Here is a 21,715-nt window from a genome sequence, read left to right as displayed (position 1 = left end):
TCAAAAGATTATCCTGCCTTCTTGGTATGCGTACAAAATATATAACGTTCAAACGTTTCATTTTTCTATGGAGAGCAATGCTGATCAAAGTACTTTATTACTTCATTGATGCTCTTGCTTTCCTCTTCGCTGTCGAACGCGAAGGTATTGCCAATTTCTATTGCTTGAGGACCTGCTACACTGAGCAGCAATGCAATGAGCCTCTCGTCAGCCTGTGCCTGCAAGCCAAGGGCTGCAACATAGAGTCTGAATTGCTGCTTAAAAACACATTGATTCTCATCCACATTACTGGTGACTTGAAGCTGGTGGGCTACTTTCAAACCTTGCATCTCTAACTTCACAGTTTTTCCATGCATTGAGCTCCAGTTGGCCATAGTTTACCAAATAGGCGAAATAATTTTCTTTCCTTTTGTCTTTCTTCAGCCTGTTTCGTCCCATCTTCTCCGTTGTTATTTTCAACGGTTCAACACTCTTGGTACCATGTTATGTTCTGTGTTGTGGCCATAGCATAGATGCACACTGAATGTCTAGTTCTTTGACTAGTAAGATAGTTTTATTAACAAGATAAATATGTGGAAAGATAAGTAACAAACTACAATACAAACGGTAACAAAATAAATGAATTCAGTGAATTCTCCTGGAGCAACTTCAAGTGTGACTGTCCACTAGTACGACTTACTACCAACTGCTGGATCTTTGGCGACACATGGTGGATCTCTATCGCCATCTCCTGGTCGGAGGTGGTATGGGCAACTAGGTAAATTGCTATGCATATGGATATTACCCAAAGTGTACTATGGACCAGCTGCAAGCATGCAGCTCATGATGCAACCTTGTAAATATAGTTCTTTTGCTGAACTAAAGAATCCTCCGGGAGTAGATATTTACAAGTATGGATGTAGGAAGTGTGAAAAAAATGTAACAACACGAAGTGTGTGGTTTCATAAATTGATGTGCATGCAAAAATATTGGAAGTAATTTCCAGGGGCTGGTTTAGCACACTGGGCTAAATAGCTGGCTTTTAAAGCAGACCAAGGCAGGCCAGCAGCACGGTTCAATTCCCGTACCAGCCTCCCTGAACAGGCGCTGGAATGTGGCGACTAGGGGCTTTTCACAGTAACTTCATTGAAGCCTACTTGTGACAATAAGTGATTTTAATTTCATTTTCATAATTTTAATCAAAATCTCCCAGTGGGTTTTGATAAGTTCATGGCATTTATCCCTTTCACACTGGAATTTTATTAATGTTCTCTATAGCATGTGTGTTCATTTTACAATGTGAAGAACTCCATATTCAGGTAAAATAATTGTGCAACTTGATGCAAGGTTTGAGAATGTTATATGCTGAATTTATTGACATAATACAGGCTACATAGCACACACAATTCTCAACAACCAAAACTATTCTGTTACAAAATAATCTCTCGCTTGTTGATTCTATTCAGTTAATGAGCATTTCTGAATTTCTTAACGCACCATACATCCAGATAACATCCTGCAACGAGAATATACTAAATTACAAGTTGCATTTGAGATCGATCCAGATCTTATTGAAAAACCTTGATCCTGTCTGTGAATGAATGGAAATTACAATGGTCGTGTCTCCTTTGTTTAACAGCACAGAGTTTTCACAAGTGCTGCCCACTGCCGTATGTATTAAAGATGTGACTGATAGAGAGATTCAAAACAATTAAGAGTTTTACAAAGAATTAAATAACCAAGGGCCATCATCTAAAATGATGGAATAGTGAGTGATTTAGAGGCAATCATTAGATTGATAGATACATCTTACTTAAATGCCAGTTTTTAAATTTAGAGCACCCAATTCATTTTTCCCAATTAAGGGGCAATTTACTGTGGCCAATTGACCTACCTTGCACATCTTTGGGTTGCGGGGGTGAAACCCACGCAAACACAGGGAGAATATACAAACTCCACACGGACAGTGACCCAGAGCCGGGATCGAACCTGGGACCTCGGTGCCGTGAGGCAGCAATGCTAACCATTGTGCCACCGTGCTGCCCCTTAAATGCCAGTTTTATTTGAGATTTAATAATACATCGGTGGAACGGTCGCGCACTGCTACCTCACGACGACGAGGACTCAGGTTCGATCCTGGCTCCGGGTCATCGTCCTTGTAGAGTTTGCACATTCTTCCCATGTCTGCGTGAGTCTCACCCCCACAAACCAAAGATGTGCAGGTTAGGAGGATTGGCCACGCTAAATTATTACTTAATTGGAAAATTTAAACAAAACGTAATAAAACATGATTAATTTGCAACTTAGATCTGAAGTAAAGCTACCTAATTTACTAAGAGCTTTGCTATGCTGATTTACTCTAGAATGTGCTACAAGTATAACAAGGTGGGTGACATGGTGGCACATCGGTTAGCAATGCTGCCTCACACACACCGGGTTCAATTCTGACCTTGGGTCACTGTCTGTCTGGAGTTTGTATGTTCCCCTCGTGTCTGCGTGGGTTTCCTCCGAGTGCTCTGGTTTCCTCCCACAGTCCAAAGATGTGCAAGTTGGGTGGATTGGGCATGCTAAATTGACTCTTAGAGTCCAAAGCTTCGATGGAGTAATGGGGATAGGGCCCTAGGTAGGGTGCTCTTTCAGAGTTTCGGTGCAGACTCGATGTGCTGAATGACCTCCTTCTGCACTGTAGGGATTCTATGATTCTAAGTATAATATAGATAGACTTCCGGGTGCGGCGATGACCAGCTGAGTCGCACGTTTCGGCAGCTCCCGGTGAAACGGACTTATGGGCTCTTGATAGGAGCCCCAACGGCAATTTTGACGGCTAAAAACACTGTGCGGTAAACCAGAAGGGAATACCCCCTGGATACGGATGAAAAAAGGAGGTGAAAGTGGCCGGATTGCAGTGGATCCTTTAGAACAGCGGCAAGGAAGGCAAGCAAAAACCAAGATGGCGTCGGAAGGTGGCAGTTTAACATGGGGCCCTGAACAACAAGAGTTCTTGAAATGCTGTGTGGAAGAGCTCAAAAAGGAAATGAAGAAAGAGCTGTTGGCCCCGATACTACAGGCGATCGAAGGGCTAAAGGAGGAACAAAAGACCCAGGAGCGGGAGCTTCGGGTCGTGAAGGCAAAGGCAGCCGAGAATGAGGACGACATACAGGGCCTGGTGGTGAAGACGGAGATGCATGAGGCACATCAGAAACGATGTGTGGAAAGGTTGGAGGCACTGGAGAACAACGCAAGGAGGAACAACCTGAGGATTCTTGGTCTTCCTGAAGGTGCGGAGGGAGCGGACGTCGGGGCATATGTGAGCACGATGCTGCACTCGTTAATGGGAGCGGAGGCCCCGGCGGGTCCGTTGGAGGTGGAGGGAGCATACCGAGTGATGGCGCGAGGACCGAGAGCAGGAGAAATTCCCAGAGCCATAGTGGTGAGATTCCTCCGTTTTAAGGATAGAGAAATGGTCCTTAGATGGGCAAAGAAAACTCGGAGCAGTAAATGGGAGAACGCGGTGATCCGCGTTTATCAAGACTGGAGTGCGGAGGTGGCGAGAAGGAGGGCGAGCTTTAATCGGGCCAAGGCGGTGCTTCATAAAAAGAAGATAAAATTTGGAATGCTGCAACCGGCAAGACTGTGGGTCACATATCGAGGGAGGCACCACTACTTTGAGACGGCGGATGAAGCGTGGACTTTTATTGTGGAAGAAAAACTGGAATGAGCGGGTTATTAAAAAGAACGTTTGAACAAAGTGGTGGGGCGAATGTGGGGGGCGAAGAGGGGGGAAAGAGGAGTTTTATGTACTAATCCTGCGATGTGGTAACTTTTCTCTCTTCCACAGGTGGTGAAGGGGGGAGGAGGGGAGGTGGAGGAGATGGGGCGTTGGCCATTGGGGGCGGGGCCAAGGGAGAAGCGCGGGCTTGGTTCCCGCGCTATGATAATCATGGCGGGAATAGAGAAGCAGGAAGGAGGGGGCGTCGCACGGTGCGAGCCGAGGTCACGGGGGGAAGCCGAGGTCGGCCAGAGTTTGCTGACTTCTGGGAGCAACATGGGGGGAGTAATTATGCTAGCGGGGGATCTAGCGGGGGGGTGGGAGGGGGGAATTACTGGGTTGCTGCTGTTGGGGAGAGGGGGGAGCTGGTACGGGAGGGGATGGGCGGGGGGGCACCGCCTGGGGGAGATACAGCTGCGTGGGAACCGGGTGAGGAGCTGGAAAAAGGGGATGGCTAATCGACAAGGGGGGGGGGGGAGTAGGAAGCCCCCCAACCCGGCTGATCACGTGGAACGTGAGAGGGCTGAACGGGCCGATAAAGAGGGCACGGGTACTCGCACACCTTAAGAAACTTAAGGCAGATGTGGTTATGTTACAGGAAACGCACCTGAAACTGATAGACCAGGTTAGGCTACGCAAAGGATGGGTGGGGCAGGTGTTCCATTCGGGGCTAGATGCGAAAAACAGGAGGGTGGCTATATTAGTGGGTAAGCGGGTAATGTTCGAGGCAAAGACTATAGTGGCGGATAACGGGAGCAGATACGTGATGGTGAGTGGCAAACTACAGGGGGAGACGGTGGTTTTGGTAAACGTATATGCCCCGAACTGGGATGATGCCAATTTTATGAGGCGGATGCTAGGACGCATTCCGGACCTAGAGATGGGAAAGCTGATAATGGGGGGAGATTTTAATACGGTGTTGGAACCAGGGCTGGATAGGTCGAAGTCCAGGACTGGAAGGAGGCCGGCAGCAGCCAAGGTACTTAAAGATTTTATGGAGCAGATGGGAGGTGTACACCCGTGGAGATTTAGCAGACCTAGGAGTAAGGAGTTCTCGTTTTTCTCCTATGTCCATAAAGTCTACTCGCGAATAGACTTTTTTGTGCTGGGAAGGGCATTGATCCCGAAGGTGAGGGGAACGGAGTATACGGCTATAGCCATTTCAGATCACGCTCCACACTGGGTAGACTTGGAGATAGGGGAGGAAACAGGAGGGCGCCCACCCTGGAGAATGGACATGGGACTAATGGCAGATGAGGGGGTGTGTCTAAGGGTGAGGGGGTGCATTGAAAAGTACTTGGAACTCAATGATAATGGGGAGGTCCAGGTGGGAGTGGTCTGGGAGGCGCTGAAGGCGGTGGTTAGAGGGGAGCTGATATCAATAAGGGCACATAAAGGGAAGCAGGAGAGTAAGGAACGGGAGCGGTTGCTGCAAGAACTTTTGAGGGTGGACAGACAATATGCGGAAGCACCGGAGGAGGGACTGTACAGGGAAAGGCAAAGGCTACATGTAGAATTTGACTTGCTGACTACGGGCACTGCAGAGGCACAATGGAGGAAGGCACAGGGAGTACAGTACGAATATGGGGAGAAGGCGAGCAGGTTGCTGGCACACCAATTGAGGAAAAGGGGAGCAGCGAGGGAAATAGGGGGAGTGAGGGATGAGGAAGGAGAGATGGAGCGGGGAGCGGAGAGAGTGAATGGAGTGTTCAAGACATTTTATTAAAAATTATATGAAGCTCAACCCCCGGATGGGAGGGAGAGAATGATGGGCTTTTTGGATCGGCTGGAATTTCCCAAGGTGGAAGAGCAGGAAAGGGTGGGACTGGGAGCACAGATCGAGGTAGAAGAAGTGGTGAAAGGAATTACGAGCATGCAGGCGGGAAAGGCCCCGGGACCGGATGGATTCCCAGTCGAATTCTATAGAAAATATGTGGACTTGCTCGCCCCGGTATTGACGAGGACCTTTAATGAGGCAAAGGAAAGGGGACAACTGCCCCCGACTATGTCTGAAGCAACAATATCGCTTCTCTTAAAGAAGGAAAAGGACCCGCTACAATGCGGGTCCTATAGACCTATTTCCCTCCTAAATGTAGATGCCAAGATCCTGGCCAAGGTAATGGCAATGAGAATAGAGGAATGTGTCCCGGGGGTGGTCCACGAGGACCAAACTGGGTTTGTGAAGGGGAGACAGCTGAATCAAATATACGGAGGCTGTTAGGGGTAATGATGATGCCCCCACCAGAGGGGGAAACGGAGATAGTAGTGGCGATGGATGCCGAGAAAGCATTTGATAGAGTGGAGTGGGATTATTTGTGGGAGGTGTTGAGGAGATTTGGTTTTGGAGAGGGGTATGTTAGATGGGTGCAGCTGTTGTATAGGGCCCCGATGGCGAGCGTGGTCACGAATGGACGGGGATCTGCATATTTTCGGCTCCATAGAGGGACAAGGCAGGGATGCCCTCTGTCCTCATTATTGTTTGCACTGGCGATTGAGCCCCTGGCGATAGCGTTGAGGGGTTCCAAGAAGTGGAGGGGAGTACTTAGAGGAGGAGAAGAACACCGGGTATCTTTGTATGCGGACGATTTGTTACTATATGTGGCAGACCCAGCGGCGGGGATGCCAGAAATAATGCGGATACTTGGGGAGTTTGGGGATTTTTCAGGGTATAAATTGAATATGGGGAAAAGTGAGTTGTTTGTGGTGCATCCAGGGGAGCAGAGTAGAGAAATAGAGGACCTACCATTGAGGAGGGTAACAAGGGACTTTCGTTACCTGGGGATCTAGATAGCCAAGAATTGGGGCACATTGCATAGGTTAAATTTAACGCGGTTGGTGGAACAAATGGAGGAGGATTTCAAGAGATGGGATATGGTATCCCTGTCACTGGCAGGGAGGGTGCAGGCGGTTAAGATGGTGGTCCTCCCGAGATTCCTCTTTGTGTTTCAGTGCCTCCCGGTGGTGATCACAAAGGCTTTTTTTTAAAGGATTGAAAAGAGCATCATGGGTTTTGTGTGGGCCGGGAAGACCCCGAGAGTGAGGAAGGGATTCTTACAGCGTAGCAGGGATAGGGGGAGGCTGGCACTACCGAGCCTAAGTGAGTATTATTGGGCCGCTAATATTTCAATGGTGAGTAAGTGGATGGGAGAGGAGGAGGGAGCGGCGTGGAAGAGATTAGAGAGGGCGTCCTGTAGGGGGACTAGCCTACAGGCTATGGTGACAGCCCCATTGCCGTTGTCACCGAGGAACTACACCACAAGCCCGGTGGTGGTGGCTACACTGAAGATTTGGGGACAGTGGAGACGGCATAGGGGAAAGACTGGAGCCTTGGGGGGGTCCCCGATAAGAAACAACCATAGGTTTGCCCCGGGGGGGAATGGATGGGGGATATGGAATGTGGCAAAGAGCAGGAATAACGCAACTGAAAGATCTGTTTGTGGATGGGAAGTTCGCGAGTCTGGGAGCGCTGACCGAGAAATATGGGTTGCCCCAAGGGAATGCATTCAGGTATATGCAACTGAGGGCTTTTGCGAGGCAACAGGTGAGGGAATTCCCGCAGCTCCCGACACAAGAGGTGCAGGACAGAGTGATCTCAAAGACATGGGTGGGGGATGGTAAGGTGTCAGATATATATAGGGAAATGAGGGACGAAGGGGAGACTATGGTAGATGAACTAAAAGGGAAATGGGAAGAAGAGCTGGGGGAGGAGATCGAGGAGGGGCTGTGGGCAGATGCCCTAAGCAGGGTAAACTCGTCGTCCTCGTGTGCCAGGCTAAGCCTGATTCAGTTTAAGGTATTACACAGGGCGCATATGACTGGAGCACGGCTCAGTAAATTTTTTGGGGTGGAGGATAGGTGTGCGAGGTGCTCCAGAAGCCCAGCGAATCATACCCATATGTTTTGGTCATGCCCGGCACTACAGGGGTTTTGGAGGGGGGTGACAAAGGTGCTTTCAAAAGTAGTGGGGGTCCGGGTCGAACCAAGCTGGGGGTTGGCTATATTTGGGGTTGCACAAGAGCCGGGAGTGCAGGAGGCGAGAGAGGCCGATGTTTTGGCCTTTGCGTCCCTAGTAGCCCGGCGCAGGATATTGTTAATGTGGAAAGAAGCCAGGCCCCCGGGGGTGGAGACCTGGATAAATGACATGGCAGGGTTTATAAAGCTAGAGCGGATTAAGTTTGTCCTAAGGGGGTCGGCTCAAGGGTTCACCAGGCGGTGGCAACCGTTCGTCGAATACCTCGCAGAAAGATAGATAGAATGGAAAAAGAAGGCAGCAGCAGCAGCCCAGGATCGGGGGGGGGGGGGGGGGGGGGGAGGGGAAGGAGGAACCAGAAGGACTCTCAGGGTTGTTAATATATACTGTATAATATGAATAGGTCGTTGCTACAGATAATTATATATTGGACTGTTAAATTATATTTTTGGAGAGTGTTACTTGTGATAAGGCAGTTGCCAATTAGGGTTAGTTTTCATTTTTGTTATTTATTATTTATTCATTTTCTGTTTATAAAATAGGTCATTGTTATTTGTGTTGTTATAATATTGTGTAAAGGATGCACAATGTACTGTGTTGGTTGACCAAAAATTTTCAGTAAAATATATTTTTTTAAAAAGTATAATATAGATCTTCCTTGCAATCACCCTTGATGTTCATTCGATTGAAGCCATGAAGGTTTTATTATGTTATTAGTGCTGTAAAGAGAAAATCAATGACTTTAGCAAATTCATTATTTAAAGCAGACTTCGCCAAGCCCCAAGTCACCAAACCTTTACAGGCCTCCTTCAGTTTTATAAAATTACATGGCAGGTGGTTCAAGTGATCATTTTAACATCAGTACGTATTGCACCACTGTATTAAGTTGAGTCACTCTCCTAATTTGAGCTTAAATTTTAAAGCACTTTTATCCATTAAAACAACTCTTGCTTAATGCTTACATAGTTCAACATATTATCCCTGACTCAGCAAGTAATCATCAACACATTTTTGCACACACCTGCTAGATTTAAGCCACAATTGCACCTCATATTTTTCGACAAATGTGAGAAATGTCAGAGCTGGATATGGAATATGTTTCCACTTCAGTCACACAGTGTCAGCATCATTCACAGCCAGGACAGGTGAAGCAAGGCTGAGTGCAGAGTAAAGTTCACTCTGCCCTTCGCCAATAATGTTTCACAGCCACAATCACAGTATGAATAATGTCCCTCCCTATTCCAGCTATCGTTGTACCTGCTCCGAGTGTCGGCTTAGAACTGAGGGACTTATTGAAGCTGTCAACATAGCCTCTGCACAGAAAACAGCTTCTGGTCACAAAATGGCACATTGTATGAATCAAGCAACAAACTAAAAACTGCTCACCCAATCTAGACAAGCAGCACGGAGCAGTACAGAGGGTATTCAGATTTTGTGCACTAAATGTATGCAAATGTGAATCAAATTGTGCACTATACTTTGGTACCATTCACTGAGCTTCAATCCATCTTACTGTACCACTCTCCTCTCCCTCTCTTACCATCCACCGCTACTTCTCTCCTTTCTTTTTCCAAATTTTCACTCTCTCCCTCCTTTCCCCAACCTCTTAAATGCTAAATCTGAAATCTGTCACACTCTACTTTACAAACTTAAATTGAACCTATATTCATGTTACCAATTGGCAATCTAGCTTAAAAATGAACAATTCTACCTGTGAAAAAGTGATTCCTTTCATTAGATGTAACCCATATTGACTATTGTTGCTAACTTTGCCTTAGTTTAATTGCTCTGTTTTATCACCTTTGCTCTTGAGTCGCCAGGTATCTTTATGATACCGCCACGTGGTTCAAGTCCGAGTAATGATCAATAATCCATTACACCGATTAGTAAGATTTAAATCAAAGCACATTTATTATACACAGTAATCACTACTCATGCACAAATTCTACGTTTAAGCTACTTCTACAACTAACAGGCCTATACTTAACTTGGAACTGGCCCACCAGGTCAGGGAAACAAGTGGCCTTTTGTACGGGTTCTGAGCCTGCGGGATTCAAAGTTGGTATAGATTGATAGCTAGGAGTGCCTATCTCGTAGCGAGCATTGAAGTAAGACTTACAGTTTTGATTAGCTGCTGACGAGTGAAGAGCTGGAGAAGCGGTGGAGAAGAGAGCGATTTGAACTTGGGGCTCAATTCTTATAGTTCCCAGGGGCTTCCCACCTTTCGGGGCGGACCCTGTACCTGGTCCCAAGTGATTGGACTTTGTCCCAATCGCTTGGTTCGATTTTCTCCAATGCTGGAGCGGTTCCCTGATCGATGGGCGGTCTTGAGGTGCTCGTTCACCTCCTTTTGTGTAGGCTCCTGCTGGCGCCGAAGAGTCTGGTTTTGCTTTGTGTGTCTAAATGTTGCTTATTGTTCCCGGGGATTGCTCATTAGTATGCAGATGTCTGGTGTTCTGTTATGCTGATGGTTGCTGGTATCGATCTTGTCTGGTCTTTCCAGAGGTAAATACACAGTCAACCTGCAGCTGCTCGTTTTTGTCTTGTTGGCTGACTTTCCCATCAGCCTTTGCCGTTCGCCATTTTGAATCGGGAGTTAGCCATTTTAAGTAGCTACACTATAATGCCCCTGGCTTTTGTACAAAATGTTCATTCGAACAATAACTTCAATTATTTGTTAACTTTGGATACGCTCAACAGTTATTTTTCCAAATGGGTGACTGATTTCTGAACTGGATGATTGATCTTAATAGTCTACTTATGATTCAGCCACCGAAAAAGGGAAAGTTATCTTCCAATATAGAATAGGAACAGCTCTCACTAGAGGGCGATTACTCTTCCAGCTTTCAAACATTTAAGCAGCTTTCAATTACGTTCTGGGGAGATTCGCTAAGTAAGTCGCTCCATCTAAATCATTACTTTTTCAACGTGGAGCGTTGTCGCTTCGGACTCTTCCTGATGAGCATCTAGGAACTTTAAACTTTCAAAGTAATACATCCACAGTTATATTTTTACTGGGGTTTTATTACAAACATTTCAAAGTATAAAATAGAGTTGCAGAGTCTACAAAAGGTAACTGTCAATAGTTTGTCATTAATGGGGGCCAGTTTAACTCAGTTGGCTGAGCAGCTGGTTTGTAATGCAGAACAAGGTTTAATCCCCGTATCGGCTGAGGATATTCACAAAGGTCCCGCCTTCTCAATCTTGCCTCTTGCCTGAAGTGTGATGATCCTCAGGTTAAATCACCACCAGTCAGCATTCCGCCTTGAAGGGGAAAGCAGCCTACGGTCATCTAGAACTATGGCGACTTTACTTTTAATGTAAGTCTGTTAACAGTTTGTCATTATTAAGAGAGAAAGGTACTTAAACATAGATATTCTCCATCCCGGGATACCCAGAATGCATTCCCCAATGGAATGGGGTTGGGAGAAACTCGGGATTGGCGCCCGGTGCCGATCTGAACGTGATACACTGACCCCCTGCTGGCGGCGTGAACAGGGTCCACGATGCATGCTGACGGGGGTATATAAATAAATGCAAATTGATCTTAATGACCTATTTGCATCTATTTAGCGGGCCTGACACCCTGTGCTCTGGCCTCTCGTGATTCACCAGTCCCTGTGGCCGGGCGTCCCATGGGCGTGGATCACTTATGGTGTTTGCCAGTGTGGCCCTAATATGGTGGGCCTTGCGGTGGGCCAAGTAGACAAATAGTAGGGTCCATTTGAGCCCATCCAAGGGCCACTCACCCCTTAACAATGCACTGCCTGCCCATGCTTTCTCTAACAGGCCCCGCCAAACCCTCCCCCCCCCACAGGAACCCCTGAAATAGGGTGACCCCCTATGCACTCCTGTAATAGGGGGACCCCGCACAGGCACTCTTGTAATAGAGGGAGCCCGCAAGGACCTCTGTAATACGGGGACCCCAGAGACCTGTTAAATAAGGGGACACCCCACAGGGACTCCTGTAATAAAGGGACTCCGCAGGGACCTAAGTATTAAGGGGACCCCCCACAGAGGCCCCTATAATTGGGAGATAAACTCAGGGAACCCTTTAATAGGGAACCCCCCCCGGGACCTCTGTAATAGAGGACCTCCCACAGGGACCGCTGTAATACGGGGACCTCACAGCGAACCCTGTGAATAGGGGAACCGCCACAGGGATCCCTGCCTATAGAAACCCCCTCCACAGAACCCCCCCCCCCCCCACACACACACACAGACAGCCCCCCACACACAGACTTTACAACTACAATGCTTCCCACTGCCCCTGTCTGGACTACTCTCTAGCTTCCAAATAGGGGTCCCTTTTCTGGAGGGGGGCGGGGGGCACGTCTGTGTAGGGGGTCCATCAGGCATGGGCCCCTTGTTATTATATTACCTTTGGTGGTAATATGTCGTTATTCTTTGCCTTTTGATCCAGAATGGTCCATTGAGTTGATGACAAAGAAACCACCAATCTTTAGATTGAATGAAAACTAATTTATTAATTTATTGGATAACGATTAATTAAATGAAGTTCGCACACACTCACTACTGAGCTATAACTAATAATAAAGTAAAGTTGAATCTGTCTAGCAGTAATCTATAATCTAGTAATTACAAATGACGTCCTCGTGTTAACTCTGTCTAATCTAAACTACTCCTTGTGCTGTGATCAATCTGTCTCCTTTGCTAACTACCCAGCATTACCTGAGGTCTGATATTTATACTGCAAACTGGTGGTACCGTCTAGTGTTTGAATTACACTGAGATGTAATAATTAACCCTTCACTGTGTACCTATATACATATCAGTACACTTGTGGGCGTTCCCGCTGGAGGATCCACCTATTACCGGGACCCTGGGGGGTAAATCCCTATTCCAGGCGTCCCTGGGGGGGTACCCCTATTACAGGGGTCCCTGGGGATCCCCATATCTCAGGGGTCTCTGGGGGTCCCCCTATTACAGGGAGGGGATGGGTTGTGTCACCCCTGTACTTGGGGGTGGAGTGGCACCCAGGCAATCTTAGGGGTGGGGGCTGCTGTGTGGTGAGGGGAGGGGTCAGGGCCGATTTGCGGTGGTGGGGTGAGGTAGCCAGCCATGGGTCCTCGCTATCAGCTCGCTCAAGATGGTGGCCCGATATTGGGATTCCCTGGGAATCCCTGGTATTCCATGCCATGAAAATTGATGCATGACATGGAACACTTAATTGCATCCTGCTTTACAACCGCAAGGGGATCGTAAAACTGGTGCAGGACATGCCAAATTTCTAGTCGCCCAAATGGAGAATCCCACCCGTTATCTCAGTGTTTAATTGCGGTGTTTGTATAATACATCTTGAAATATGACAAGGCAAATGGGTTTGATCACCATGTTATCTCTGTAGGGCTCTCGCTTAAGCTTTTACTGATGATATTCAGAAGAATTTTATATTCCTGATCCTGGAGTACAATACATTCTCTTTGTTTCATTTGGTGTTTGGAGTAGTTTGAACTTATTCATAATTCTATCTATTATGTTTCTATGTGAATGGGTATGATGGATTCTGAAAGACACTTATATTATATTTATTTTACTTTACTTGTGTTATACACTGTGTGCCAGGTTCAACTCCTGGCCAGGAGTTTGATTCTTACATAGACTTTTTACTTTACCAGACTCTGTGGTCAGTGTAATATTCATCACAAATGAAAAGAAAATCACCCTCGCTCTCAGAAAAGGGCTACAACTGTGCCAAAGTAACAGTGTTTTAGTGCCCACATCAGTCAACCTGTGTGAAATTGCCAATTTCCTTCAGTTCATTGAGGCCGAAGGGTAATGTTTCACACATCATACTTCTGTCCTTTGCCATACTTCTGCCTCCTTTGAAGTTACTTTGCTCGCGCTTGGTGTTTTCATTCATCTGTACTCTGCCTGAATGCACAACCTTAGCTCATTGTCCATTGATGCTTCATCCTGTGCTTTTTATCTGTGGCAGTTTTTGTCAGTAGTGATTTGCCATGTCCTTCCTGTTTCAGCGGCAGCGCAAGGAGGCACCACCAAAGTCTACTGCAGTTGGCATGGGAATTGAACCAATGCTGTTGCCATTATTCTGAACCACCCACTAGTCATCAGGTCAGCTGAACTAACAAGCCCCCTGTTTGTATATATCCATCTTGAAATATGATGCACTCTGATACTTTTCCACATGCTTGTATATGCCTCCTGGGGTTCAGGTGCTTCTGCACCTCAGTTCGCACATGCAGCAGATGACTTTGGTTCAGGCTGTTGCAAGTCAGCACCTCCAATCCCTGTCCACTTTCTGCCTCACAAGGAATCATCACAGGTCAGGGCAGAATGGTAACAAAAATATGTCATTGCAAGAATAAGGCTCTCTTTATAAGTTCACTGAGACTATGTCTGCTGATTTGCGCAATAGAGAAGAATGACCTAAGTTCAGTAGAAACAGTTTGGGTATGGATGAGAAATGATACAGGCAAGAAGTCACTTGTAGGAGTGGTGTACAGGCCACCTGACAGTAACTATTTGGTTGAACATGTATAAAGTAGGAAATGATGGGAACTCACCAGAAAGGTACAGAGATAATCATGGGGGATTTTAATTTACATATGTACTGGGAAAATCAGATGGATAAAGGTAGCCTCAATGAGGAGTTCATAGAATGTTTTCGGGATAGTTTTATAGAACAGCACATTCTGGAGTCAACCAGACAGCAGGCGAAACTAGACCTGGTATTGTACAATGAGATAGGATCAATTGATAACTTCATAGGGACGGCACCACGAGGGAGCAGTGATTATAATGTGATTGAAATTGATATTCAGTTTGAGGGAAAGAAGAGTGCGTCCAAGACTAGTATTTTAAACTTGAAGAAGGACAATTATCATAGAATCCCTGCAGTGCAGAAAGAGGCCATTTGGTCCATCAAGTATGCTGTGACACTCTGAAAGAACACCCTGTCTAGGCCCACTCCCCCACCCTACCCCCGTAACCCCACATAACCTGCACATCTCTGGACATTAAGGGACCATTTTAGCATGGCCAATCCACCTGACCTGCATATCTTTGGACTGTGGGGGGAAACCCATGCAGACATGGGGAAAATGTGCAAACTCCACACAGACAGTCACCCAAGGCCGGAATTGAACCCGGTGCCTTTACACTGTGAGGCAGTAGTGCTAACCACTGTACTACCATGCTGCCCCATTATAAGATTGTGGACTGGCAAATTAGGTTAAGGGATTGGTTAATAGCGATGTGCTAGCCTACATTTAAGAGGATATTTCAGAATATACAGAATAGATGCATACCAGAAAGAAAAATTCCGAAGGGAGGACCCACCATCTGTCGTTACTTGAAAAAGTTAAATATTGTGTCAGATTTAAAGAAAAAGCATATAATTGCACAAAGATGGGTGGAAGGTCAGAAGACTGGACAGAATATGAAAAAACAACAAAGAACGACCAAAAGTTCAATGTGGAAGGAAAAAATTAGAGTACGAGGAAAAACTAGCTAGAAATATAAAGGCAGATGCTAAGAGATTGTATCATGAAGAAACAGTTAGCGGTGTCTTGCCTTTTCAGAAACTGTTGTTCTGTTCATAGGCAAAAATCTTTTTTAACTAAACTGCTGGGAGAAAAGAAACTAATCTGTTCACAGGCAGAGCCAACACTGAACTGAAAATCCAGAAATTGCTTCAGCCCTTGGCTACTCCCATTAACAACATCATCTTACGAGGCTGAACATTCTCAATCCTACTGCACCCGTCATTGTGAGCACCCTCATAGTGCGCTGCCGGCGAAGTGGAAGATCCCACCGAAGGAGAATCCAGCCCACTGTCTCTAATTGCCTATTTGCAAGGGAACCATCTTAGACAATATAAATAAAAGTACATTAGCCCAATCTTTTATGATGCTTTACTTGCACTCCTATCTCCAAAAAGTCTAGCTGTCTTTCAAACCAGGATTTTTCAAAACATGACTGCAGCGGTCACATACTATTCCAGGATTTAACCTTGAGTTCACCAAATACATATAATATAATATATCTGAAATTTCTATGTTCCACCTGCTAATCAGCATTCTATCCATCTCAAGACCCTACTCGCAATCCCATGCACTTTAACTTTACATAGTAATCTGATAATTGAAACCTTGTCAAAAGCCTTCCGAAAGTCTAAATAGACCACATTTACCGGTTACCCTGGTCAACTCTTCAAAGTTACATCTTCAAAGAATTCCAGTAGATATGTCAAGCATGATTTACCTTTCATAAGGGTTTGGAAGTGGGACCCAAGAGACAAAGGAGGGTGGGCATTAAAAAGGGCAATTTGTGGAGGGGTGCCTCCGATGGGGTCAGAGGAACCACAAAAAAGGGTAACACCCCACCTCTCCCCTTGTCCAACACCAGTCCATGCAGCTAAAGCTGACAGGCAGACTTCATAACCTGGGCCTGGGCCTCACCCACAGCTAGTGCATAAAATACTTATGGTGCGGGATGAGATCTGAGATCCCTAAGTGGCCACAAGGATGGGTGGACCATCCCCCTGCACCTCCGTAAAATTCCAGACAGGTGTGTAGGCCACCTACAAATTTGCCAGTGGGAGAGTGTCATATCTAGCCCACAGTTTGGGAGGGTGGCAAACTAATCTATTTCTGGGCAGCATGGTGGCGCAGTGGTTAGCACTGCTGCCTCACGGCGCTGAGGTCCCAGGTTCGATCCCGGCTCTGGGTCACTTTCCGTGTGGAGTTTTCACATTCTCCCCGTGTTTGCGTGGATTTCGCCCCCACAACCCAAAGATGTGCGGGCTAGGTGGATTGGCCACGCTAAATTGCCCTTAATTGGAAAAAATTAATTAGGTACTCTAAATTTATTTTAAAAAACTAATCTATTTCAATCTACATTGGTGTAGGTCCTTTAGTTGAGGGCTGAGGAGGTTACCAATAGGCACATTGAGACTGGGTTAAAAGCAGCCTCTTTTTTTTTATTCATGGGATGTGGCATCATTGGCTGGGCCAGCAGTTATTGCCCATCCCTGAGGGCATTTAAGAGTCAACCACATTGCTGTGAGTCTGGAGTCAGCAGGCCAGACCAGGTAAGGACATTAATAAACCAGATGGGTTTTTACAACAATTGACAATGGTTTCATGGTCATCATTAGACTTTTAATTCCAGATTTTTATTGAATTCAAATTTCACAGTCTGCCTTTGTGGGATTCGAACCTGGGTCCCTGGAGGATTACCCTGGTGTCTGGATTACTAGTCCAGTGACAATACCACTATGCCACTGCCTTCACCTTGTAAGCTGATCTACCATCCTGTCAGCCTGAGTCAGTGGCTGCAATATTTCCTCCAGCCTTCAATGTCACAGATGTGGAATGGTCTGTGCTCCCAACCTAGTTCCTGGCTAAAGTGCTGGTCCAAAATCCTGCGCCTGAGGTCGTTCACTTGACTAGGCTGGATGCATTGTGCCGGTGTTGTGCTTATGTGTCACATGTCTTGATCTATCTCCAAAACCACATTAAGCTCCACTGGAGGAGCATATCTGGCAAAAAGTGGCATAAAAAAGAAGTGGGTTCAGCTGTGAGGGGAGCCAAGGATTGTTTAAAAAGGGAATGCGTTATTCTCTCCAGGGAGTCACCTTCCTCTCAGGTCTTCTTACCAGGGAACTCACACTATCTCCCAGTTGAAGTAACTTTCAATGAGAGATAGAGTGTGTGGATTATGTATCCGCGAACACATTCCTGCTGATTCTGCATCACGTGATGTATAGTGACGTCAGCAGAGTGTTTGCGCAGGCTTTGAGCAGATCACCACTTTGATTGTACTGAGCAACTCCCTTAATAAACCTCTCATTGTGTTCCACAGAATCCAGAGTGTGGGTACAGAGTTTGCCGCAACAAAGAAATATAACAGTGTGCAAAATGTCCCAGGGAAACATGGCAAACTACCCAGGCAGAAATCCTTAGCACGGCAGCTTTGTTAACAGGAGATCAAACCATGATGCCCCACTGAATGTAAAAGGTCAGTTTTAACAAGGAATAATTAATGCAGAACCACAGTAAGTAGGATTCGCCCTTTGCTCACCCCGTGGAACATCTGCTTCAGACGTTAGTGGAATTTAAGACCTGTTCCAGAACTTGAGAATATAATCTAGGTTGCCAATGTAGTGGAGCAGTGAGAGAGTGTTTCATTATCAATAGTGCTATCTTTCAGAGGAACTGAAGCCCTATCAGGTTAGGTGGACACAGATTCCATAGCATTGTTAAAAAATAGACCAGAGACCCACTTAAGCAAATGGAGATAAATGGGGTCATACTGGATTAACCTCATAAATACCTGCCTAATTAAAATTCATCTCGGGATTCTCCTGGTGTCCTGAACAACCTTTATCTCTCCACCAACACTGAACAAAAGCAGGTAAATCAATGATTTATTTCATTGATATTTGCGAAATCCTGATTTGACTGTCCCGATTTTCCGGCAGAAACCATTAACAACAACAATTTAACGGTCAAAGTGTTTTGCAGCATCATTGAAAGAAGAGAATTGAAATTCTTTCTGTCTTTCTTTTCCTTTAAAAAGATGGAGGAATGTTCATTCGTGACTAAATTAATTATTACCTAGTAACATACTGGATTGTGCCTTATTGTAGGAAAACTGCTATTTGGGAGATAGCCGAGTGATGTGGACAAAAATGCAATATTGCTCTATTAATGCTCAAGCACAAAATGCATATGTAGCTTGTACACTGGTTTTGAATTAAAGAATAATTTAAACTCTCAAGAAGATAATTAATTTAAAACCTATGTTAATACAGAATTTTCTGTGCATTCAGAGAAATTGACCATTCTGCCATATCAGTCCATGTAGGTGTTCATAGTCCACACCAGATGCCCTTGTTCTGGTCCTCTCACTACACTTTATTCTCTTTTTCATCAACTAAATTGAACCTACTTGCATACTCCTGTGTAAAGATTCATTTTAAAATGCACTTAGCATATGAAGCAGTACAAAGAAAATAGAACATAGAACACAGAATAGTACAGCACACAACAGGTCCTTCGGCCCTCGATGTTGTGCCGAGCCTTGTCCGAAACCAAGATCAAGCTATCCCACTCCCTGTCATTCTGGTGTGCTCCATGTGCCTATCCAAAAAACGCTTGAAAGTTCCTAAAGTGTCCAACTTCACTATCACAGCAGGCAGTCCATTCCACACCCTAACCAGTCTCTGAGTAAAGAACCTACCTCGGACATCCCTTCTATATGCCCCACCCTGAATCTTATAGTTATGCCCCCTTGTAACAGTTACATCCACTCGAGGAAATAGTCTCTGAACATCCACTCTATCTATCCCCCGCATCATCTTATAAACCTCTATTAAGTCGCCTCTCATCCTCCTCCACTCCAAAGAGAAAAGCCCTAGCTCCCTCAACCTTTCCTCATAAGACCTATCCTCCAAACCAGGCAGCATCCTGGTAAATCTCCTTTGCACCCTTTCCAATGCTTCCACATCCTTCCCATAGTGAGGTGACCAGAACTGCACACGATACTCCAAATGTGGTCTTACCAGGGTCATGTACAGTTACAGCATAACCCCCCGGCTCTTAAACTCAAGCCCCCTGTTAATAAACGCTAGCGCACTATAGATCTTCTTCATGGCTCTATCCACTTGAATGGCAACCTTCAGAGATCTGTGGACATGAACCCCAAGATCTCTCTGTTCCTCCACATTCCTCAGAACCCTGCCGTTGACCCTGTAATCCGCATTCAAATTTTTCCTACCAAAATTAATCACCTCGCACTTATCAGGGTTAAACTCCATCTGCCATTTTTCGGCCCAGCTCTGCATCCTATCAATGTCTCTTTGCAGCCTACAACAGCCCTCCACCTCATCCACTACTCCACCAATCTTGGTGTCATCAGCAAATTTACTGGCCGACCCTTCAGCCCCCTCCTCCAAGTCATTGATAAAAATCACAAATAGCAGAGGACACAACACTGATCCCTGTGGTACACCGCTGGTAACTGTCATAATATACACCAGTATATCATGGTGCAGACACACACTGATGGACACACAGTGGGACCAATCAACATACACAACACCACAGCCAATCACCAGTGAGAGCACACACACTATAAAGACAGGGGGCATCTGAGTTCCCGCTCATTCGAGTAGCAGCTAGCTAGGAGCACAGAGCTCACAGCCTGCAACACAGACATTCACCATGTGCTGAGTGCATCAACTGGTTAGGACAAGGCAAAGGTCTTTAGTTAAAGCTGGTATCATATTTACCCACAGTTCAAGTATGTTTAAATAGTTAACCATTTAATAAAATAGTGTTGCGCTACTTCAAGTGTTGGTGACCTGTGTGTGATCCAGAACACCCAACACATCAGTAACTGGTCTCCACTCTGAAAATTTGCAATCCACCACCACCCTCTGTCTTCTATGTGATAGCCAGTTACTTATCCAGTTGGCCAAATTTCCCTCTCTCCCACACTTCCTTACTTTCTTCATGAGCCGACCATGGGGAACCTTATCCAACGCCTTACTAAAATCCATGTATACGACATCAACTGCTCTACCTTTATCTGCACACTTAGTTACCTCCTCAAAGAATTCAATCAAATTTGTGAGCAAGACTTACCCTTCACGAATCCGTGTTGACTATCCCGGATTAAGCTGCATCTTTCCAAATGGTCATAAATCCTATCCTTCAGGACCTTTTCCATTAACTTACCGACCACCGAAGTAAGACTAACCGGCCTACAATTACCAGGGTCATTCCTATTCCCTTTCTTAAACAGAGGAACAACATTCACCACTCTCCAGTCCTCTGGCACTATCCCCGTGGACAGTGAGGACCCAAAGATCAAAGCCAAAGGCTCTGCAATCTCATCCCTTGCCTCCCAAAGAATCCTAGTATATATCCCATCTGGCCCAGGGAACTTGTCGACCCTAAGGTTTTTCAAAATTGCTAATACATGTTTCCTCAGAACATCTACCTCCTCCAGCCTACCCGCCTGTATCACACTCTCATCCTCTAAAACATGGCCCCTCTCCTTGGTGAACACTGAAGAAAAGTATTCATTCAACACCTCTCCTATCTCTTCGGACTCCATGCACAAGTTCCCACTACTGTCCTTGACCGGCCCTAACCTCACCATGGTCATTCTTTTATTTCTCACATAAGAGTAAAAAGCCTTGGGGTTTTCCTTGATCCGACCCGCCAAGGACTTCTCATGCCCCCTCCTTGCTCTCCTAAGCCCTTTTTTTGAGCTCATTCCTTGCTACCTTGTAACTCTCAAACGACCCAACTGAACCTTGTTTTCTCATCTTTACATACGCTTCCTTTTTCCTCTTGACAAGACATTCAACCTCTTTTGTGAACCATGATCCCATCACACGGCCGTTTCCTCCCTTTCTGACAGAGACATATCTATCAAGGACACACAATATTTGTTCCTTGAACAAGCTCCACCTTTCATTTGTGCCTTTCCCTGACAGTTTCTGTACACATCTTATGCTCCCTAATTCTTGCCTAATCACCTCATAATTACCCCTCCCCCAATTATAAACCTTGTCCTGCCATATCGCCCTATCCCTCTCCATTGCAATAGTGAAAGACACCGAATTGTGGTCACTATCTCCAAAGTGCTCTCCCACAAACAAATCTAACGCTTGGCCCGGTTCATTATCCAGTACCAAACCCAATGAGGCCCCACCTCGTCGGCCTATCCACATATTGTGTCAGGAAACCCACCTGCACACACCGTACAAAAACTGCCCCATCCGAACTGTTCGACCTATAGAGGTTCCAATCAATATTTGGAAAGTTAAAGTCACCCATGACAACTACCCTGAGACCTCCACACCTATCCATAATCTGTTTTGCAATTTCTTCCTCCACATCTCTATTACTGTTTGGGGGTCTATAGAAAACTCCTAACAATGTGACCGTTCCTTTCCTATTTCTAACTTTGGCCCATATTACCTCAGTAGGTAGATC

General features: G+C 45.8%; 1 long non-coding RNA gene across 1 annotated transcript in view; it reads right to left on the bottom strand.

The window, feature by feature from the left end:
* Positions 1-21,715, bottom strand: part of LOC140428063 (uncharacterized) — a 205,832-nt gene that overhangs the window by 161,364 nt on the left and 22,753 nt on the right. The window lies entirely within an intron of this gene.

The sequence above is a fragment of the Scyliorhinus torazame genome, chromosome 8 (assembly GCF_047496885.1).
Source record: "Scyliorhinus torazame isolate Kashiwa2021f chromosome 8, sScyTor2.1, whole genome shotgun sequence".
Taxonomy (NCBI): domain Eukaryota; kingdom Metazoa; phylum Chordata; class Chondrichthyes; order Carcharhiniformes; family Scyliorhinidae; genus Scyliorhinus; species Scyliorhinus torazame.
The sequence above is the reverse complement of the archived record's forward strand: the minus strand, read 5'-3'. Positions and strand labels throughout refer to the sequence as shown.